Below are 7,705 nucleotides of genomic sequence, written 5' to 3'. Positions count from 1 at the left end.
CAGGGGGAGGAAAGAGTATCTCTTTTCTCACATATGATGACACCTTTGGTGCCACCAACAAAGTATTGGCCTTCATCCAGCAATTTGATGAGACCTTTGGAGACGAGGGCTTCACGGAGTCCTCCAAGCTACACCATGTAGCTATGCACTTCCAGAAATCTACTCGTCAATGGTGGCTAGCCTTTATGGCAACGATGAGGCCCCAAAGACATGGAAAACTCTACAAGTTTCCATCATGAAGCATTTCCTTGCAAGCGATGCAAAGGACAAAGTGCTTACCAAATGGCGGAGTTTGAAGCTACTCTTCAACAAGTCTATCCACAAATATGTAAACAAGTTTTGGGATTTACATCTCAAAGCTACAGTCTTTCAAAGGACAGACTTCATCAAACAAAAGCAACAACTTTGTGCGGTATTACCTGAAGAAATGATCGAGTATGTCAACTCACAATGGCCTAGCACTATCACCAAAGTCATCCACCAGACTATGGTTGCTTCAAGGATCAATTTACAACAAGGGGCGAGAAGAAATTTCAAGCCCATGGAAAACAAGGATCAAAATGAAGCTAAAGGGAAGAGCAATGCTCAAAACTCTTTCTTCAAGGCAACACAAACACCAACAACAACAAGGCCAAGGAGAAAGGAGCTTACCAAGGTAAAAACAAGCTCTCTCCTAAAGAATTGGAGGCCTTTTGTAAAGACCATAAATGATTTAAGTGTAATCAAGGACATGGTTATCATTCTTGCCCCAAAAGAAATGTACGCAATGACACTCCTAGAGCTTCCATGGTTGAAGATCCAAAAGAGAATAGTCATTGCAAAGGCTCATCCCTCTCCTCTGCTTGGGAAAAAGTAAGGGAGCATGATGCCCTTATTCTTTTTGACCCTGGCTCTACTCACAACTTCATATCAATGGAGTTGGCCACGAAGTTGGGCATTCAAGCTTTCGAGATGGGAGATACTGTAACGGTCGATGCAGCTTTCAAGGGATAGCAAGCCTCCGTTACTCCCTTGATTGGGAAGTTGAGGCTTCATGTCCAAAGCTACATCGACAAAGAAGACTTCTTTTTACCTCTCCAACATGAGGATGCTATCCTACGGGCACCATGGTTCAACCGCATGGCTGCCAACATGAAGTTCCTTGAAAGGAGAATCTATTTCACCTACAGGGAAAAGAGCATGTACATAGATGCTAATGAGTCGGGGAACGCCATATCCCTAGTAAATACGCTTGCTTTTGATAAGTAAATGAAAAGCTCTATTTCTGCGTATGTGATTTTTGTTAGAGAATCTGTAAATGATTCTAATGTTTTCACAAGTAGCAAAGGGAATCAAAAGGAATTAAATTTGTCTAATTTCCTAAATGGATTCTAGGATGTTTTCATTAATGACATCCCTAGTGAGCTACCTCCAAAATGAGGGGATGAGGATCATGCAATAGAGCTTCTACTAGAAAGCTCACCGCCTAATAAACCTCCTTATTGAGTTTCACAAGCTCAACAAGAGGAGATCATGAGGCAAGTGCATGAATTGGTGGAAAAAGGAATAGTGAGGCCTAGCTCCTCTCCATTTTGTTCACCAGTAATTTTAGTACAAAAGAAAGGTGGCACATATCACATGTGTGTCGACTATAGAGCACTAAATACGATCACTATAAAAAAAATATTTATCGTGCCGCAGGTAGAAGATCTATTTCATAAGTTACAAGTTTTGGCCTGACAAATGCTCTAACTACATTCAAACTCACGATGGACAAAAATCTTCAGGCCACTCAAATCCTCTTGAGGAGTACAAGTGACACCTCCAGTTAATCATTCAAGTTGTGTGAGAGAATAAGATTTTCAAGTTGTGAGAGAGAATAAGCTTTTCATTAATCAAAAGAAAAGTAAAATTTTCCTATAAGAGATTCAATATTTTAGGTCACATTATCTCTCAAGATGGTATCCGTATGGATCCATCAAAGTTGGAGGTAATAAAAGCATGGCCTAATCCAAGGAATCTACATGAGCTAAGAAGCTTTATGGGTATGTGTACATACTATAGATGCTTCTTCATAGCAAAATTCTCTCAAATAGCATGACCATTGCATGACTTAACAAAGAAGAATAGTTAAGTACTCATGGACTGCTAAAGAACAAAATGCTTTTGACAAGCTCAAAGAGAAGCTTATCTCTCAACCAGTCTTCATGCTTCTAGATCTCTCAAAGCCATTTGGGGTCCAATGTGATGCTTGTGGTGATTGCCTTGGAGCAGTCTTGTTTCAAGAAGGGCATAGCATATGAGAGTCGAAGGCTCAATGCCGATGAACGGATCTTGGGCATATACGCAAATGAGCTTTTAGCTATTCTACATGCCCTAGACACATGGAAGCACTATCTCTTGGGGGCTCCATTCATCCTACGAATGGATGACAAAGCCTCAAGAAGTTCATGACGCAAACCAAGCTTTTCGACAAACAAATGAGGTGGGCAAATTTTCTTTTGGAATTAAAATTTCATATTGCTCACATTGTTGGGAAGCACAATCAAGTGGTCGATGCACTTTCACAACAACCAAGGGTAAATTTGTTGTCTATAGCAACTCACAATGATCTATCTTTTATGATAGATGAGTATGCTACTGACCAAGACTTTAAGTAGGTCATTATAGCCTTTGCATTAGGGAAGAAAATAAGAACCATTCACCTTGAAGGATGGTTATCTTCCAAACGGCAATAGGCTATGTATTACTCACCAATACAATAAAAAAGCCATGTATGAATCCCATGCTTCTCCTTATGTGGGGCAAAGAGGGATTCCATAATCTACTCTTTGAGGAGTAGAAATGTATTTCTGTTGGTCTACCATGAAACGTAAACATACAACATTATATTTCAAAATGCGTGGTATACCAAAAATTGAAATTTGATCAACGGAAGCAAATTGGATTGTTCATTCAACAAGCTTAGCAAGAAAACACACTCTATGACTGTCAAAAAGACTATTAAGGCACATAAAACGGCAACCCTCTTTAGATCTCAAAATTTCAAGTATCATGGCTTGCCAACATCCATAGTGTCAGACAAAGATCCTAGAATGACCAGGAAGGGTCTCTTTGAGAATCTAGGAAGTAGATTAAATTTCTCTTTCGACCTATTATCCACAAATGGATGACCAAAGTGAAATACCTAATCTAATGATTCTTAAATCTACTAAAAGCCTATGTCATGGAAGTAGATCAATGTTCTCAATTAGAGAAGTACCTACCTCTTATAAAGTATGTGTACAATGACATTGTACATACTTCTATGGCAAAATCACCTTTCGAGGTTAAAGAGGGAAGATCCAAAAGTCCCTTACTACTTAAAGTATATGGGAAGATCTTCGCTACTGATGAATATAGCCAAGATTCACAAGAATCTTTTCCAAAGATTAAAGAGGTTATATGATTTCAAAGCAAAGGCAAAAAGGGTTGCTGCCAATAAGCACGAAAAATGATTGGGTCTTGCTAAAGTTTCTCAAGGCTCGTCTAAGGCATACTATGGGCAAGAATCCTTTGAGCCACCAAGAGTACTATGCTAAACTAGCAAAAAGATACTATGGTCCTTTCTTTTAAAATTATTAGGCCAATCAATGATATGGCTTATTAGTTAAAGTTGCCTAACCATTGGCTCACTCACAATGCTAACAATGTGAGCCTACTCAAGCCTTACAAAGGAGAGCCACCAAAAGAACCAATAATGGAGGACCCGCCAAAGATCAAAGATCAAGAAGAGGGGTTGTAGCCCGAATCGGTTCTTCCACACGAAGACAAGGTACTAAGAAATGGTAAGATTATCCAATGATATCTTGTTAAGTTTAAAAATTATCCCTTTAAAGATGCTAGATGGATGCAAGGAACCTAGCCTAAGGATAGTATGAACATTGTCAATGCTTACAATGCTAAACTAGAGTAAGCAATGAAAATGCATTTTAAATGAACAACATTTTTGTCTCATAAGACTCATTCTCTTTCTTTTATTGTGCACAAAATTTAAGAAGTAAGCATGCTTAGAATCATGTTTGTCGTAACGACGTCCCCCAAACACCAAGTAGAATTTGTCACTCTAATTTGGAAGTATGATATGGACTAAAGAGTAGACATGCTTGCAGCAATTAAGTCTCCCGAGCACCAAATGGATTAGTCATCCATTCTGGAATGATGTCGTAGGGTAAAAAGGGATCCTCTACCCGCTAAGAAACACGGACTAATGACTAAGCTTTATCTTCTCTACCTCATAGTTGAGGACGGCTATAATTTCAAGAGAGAGGTAATGTCATAAAGTATAATATCTAACTTTTCCAAATGATTTTCTCATATTAAACTGATCACTTAATATGGGAAGATAAAAGGGGAACAAAAGTTCGGATATATATATGTGTGCTTCTAAACCTATCTCAATAGGGGACCAAAATGAGAAATGGTTGTATCTCAATAGGGGTCCAAAAGGAGACAGTCTACCAAAGAGCAATGTGCAATAAGTGCTTCTAGATTTACCTCAGCAAGGGACCAAGAGGAGAGATGATTACATCTCAAAAGGGGTCCAAATGGAGGTAGTCTATCAAAGAGCAATGTGCATCTAATGGAGCCTAAAAGACCTTAGGGTTAGCTTCATTTAAAGACCTCCAAAAGCTAGTGTTAAAAAGTCCTTTGACTTTATGCAAGCTAGGGCTAACCTCGAGGTGGGAATCCTACTCAAGCATGAGGTCCTCATGCTTAAAGTGGTTGTGGGAACCTTGCCCAAATCTTGAGGTGATTTTTATGCTTAAATGATTAAGGTTTTTGAAATGTTAAATTCAAAGATAAATTCTCAAGAGGCATGAACGTTTCCATACTTGATTGACTAAGGCTTGAAGTATTCAATTCAAAACAAATGACTTAAGAAGCATAAAAGACACATGCTTGATTGATTGACTAAGTCCTTATAGTATTCAATTCAACCAAATGACTTAATAAGCATAAAAGACACATGTTCAAATGATCCTCCACATGTGGCCCTCATGATGTGCTTGAATGCTATTGGATAGGTTTTAAAGGGGCCAATGAGAATTTAGATACATTAAAAAAAAAAATAAGTTCTTTCTTTCAGAGAGGAAAAAGAGGACACATGTCCAAATGGAATAATAAAATAATACGAGAGAGAGAGAGAGAGAGAGGTGTGTGGACCAAGCATGAGAGGGGGGTATACTCTCCCACACACACACACACATTCTCTCATTGTGTGGAGTGCAAAGTGCAAGAGCTCTATCTCCTTCTCCAAGCTTGTGGAGAAGTGGAGAGCCTACACCAACACTCTTGGCTATGGAATGCAAATCCAACCAAGAGCCATGCTTCAATGCTTAAGCTTGTCATCTTGTTTATCTTCACTACTATGCTATTATGCTATGCTAAGCAAAAAGAGTGATGATAAGTGAGGAACTATTTCTTTCTCCTATGAAATGTTTCTTCTTCCTCTTCCCTACCTCATTCTCCGCTAGCTCTCTCCACCTTTGAAGGTGTTTGAGGCCTTGGGACTGAGGCTTGGGATAGTTAATGCTTTTTGCAAAGTTTATGTTAAGCTCGTGATGCGCGAAGATTTCCATCTTCATAGCATCACCAAGGTCACAAGGAACACAAAGATTGTATTGTAACAAAGTCTCTCTTGATGGGAGAATCTATAATACAAACGCATTTTGGAGGGGGAACCGGCTCCAAGTAAATCTGGTCCTCAACTATTGTCATGTTCTTTAATACTCTCTCTCTCTTGCAAAAGTATTGTTCATGCCAAGTTAATTAAGTACTATGTTTATGTTGCTACCATCAATTAAGTTCACCCTCTATGTTCTCAAAGTGATCTCACAAAAATGCTCACCTTAATTCTCTTAATTCCGCTATTCTCAAAGTTCATAGGCCATTCCCATTACATCTCATATATCTTTGGCTCCTTAGCAATAGGCTTTAGGGTCATTCGTTGATGTCCCGATGCTTGCGAGCTAGTAGATTTAGGCTCAACAGACACTCTTTCTCCTTTAATCATTAAATCATCCTCCAATTGGATCACATTGGTGGTGACTGCTTCCCAAGTGGTGATACCTATAATGATTAGGCCATTGTAGATATCCTCATGTCGTAATCCCCTAATGAATCTATCAAGCAATTGGTTATTAGTGAAGCGCTCATTTGGATTACAACAAGAATTCAAATGCTTTAAGCGACTAATAAAGTCTCTCACGAACTCTCCTTCCTCTCGTTGGGCTTTCTGGAGCTGAGATGCTACACCCCAAAGCCCTCCCTCCTCTCATATGTATTCTTTCAAGAACGTCTCCTAAGAGTAGGGTAAATTGTTTTTTCTTCCACCCTTAGGATTCTATACCAATCCCCAGCCTTTCCACTTAAGGACAGGCTCAAAGCATTACTCTTATGCAGGTCATTGTGTTCTCCTAGGGAATTGCATATTTGTTCAAACACTTTGATATGCTTTCTCACATCCCCATCTCCACTAAATATTTGTGTGAGCTTGGCTATTTGTAGTGCCTTACTTATAGGCTCCCTATCAAGCATGTTACACAAATTCTCAGCAATAGATTGACCGATAGCTTGAGCAAATGTTGCCAAGTCACCTAAGTGAGCAAGCACCGTGGGTGAAGGCGCTCCAGAGACTACATATGGAGTAGGTAATGGCATTGGGCTTGGCGTATAGGAAGCCCTTGGGTTCCAAGTTTGGTACAGTGTTGTGCCATGTGGTGGCCCAAAGTTCATGTGTGGCCCTAGGCATAGCTGACGTGGTAGTTGGTATGGCCTCATAAGGGCTTGGATGTTGCGGTCGTGGAGCATAAGTTCTTGAAACCATGGGAGGTGTAGGAGCTACATGAGCATGAGGACCCATAGGTGTGTATGATTGGTACACACTTGTAGGTATTGTTGCAAGCACTGGACTACCATGTAGCGGTGCTTTACTAACAAATGAAGTCCATGGCGTGTTCCTTGGCATGCCCATCACTGGGGTAGGCATGGTAGCCGTGGTGTCATCAAGAGAAAGATGAGCTAGACTTGGAAAGGTAAAGCTATCACTTGTGGGCTCAGATTGTACTGAGACCCCTGGCGAAACAACATATGGAGGATCCATCAAGCTTACCGAGGGAGTCTCCATTTGCAATAAAGTTGGTTGCTTAGCCTTCTCTGTATCCGAGAATCTCATGAGACCCGTTGAAGGCATGTGGATCCCTTTGTTCTATCTCTCTAGCTTAATAACCCTATGAATGACATCACAAACTCTTTGTTGTTGCTCCTCTACGCTAGTAGCACCTAATGTTGATTGTAGGACATCTAACCAACCCACGTGATAGGTGTGACCTATGTATAGGTCATTAGAGTTTCCGTTTGTAGTTGGTACTCCCAGTTCTCATTTAGGAATGATCCATCTAAGATTGAGGTGCTAGAGGTCTCCTTTGAACTAGATGCAATGTGGCTCTCTATGGGTTGGCCCTTAGCGATCGCTAATTCAGAAGCACTCGATTGCTCTCCTAGCATGGATGTTGACATAGGGGCTTTTGCTTTTAATTCTCTTTGTTGCTCTGCCCTACATAAGCTCTCGATTTTCTTTTTCCTAGCCGCAATGATATACCGCTCAACCTCTTGCACTTCGGCAAGGCTTCTACCATCAGGTAATATAACCTCGAAGGGGAATAGCTCTGAAGAGTCAAGGGGT

Source organism: Adiantum capillus-veneris, chromosome 17 (genome assembly GCF_014529385.1).
Source record: "Adiantum capillus-veneris isolate H3 chromosome 17, ASM1452938v2, whole genome shotgun sequence".
Classification (NCBI taxonomy): domain Eukaryota; kingdom Viridiplantae; phylum Streptophyta; class Polypodiopsida; order Polypodiales; family Pteridaceae; genus Adiantum; species Adiantum capillus-veneris.
Note: the sequence above shows the minus strand (reverse complement) of the source record.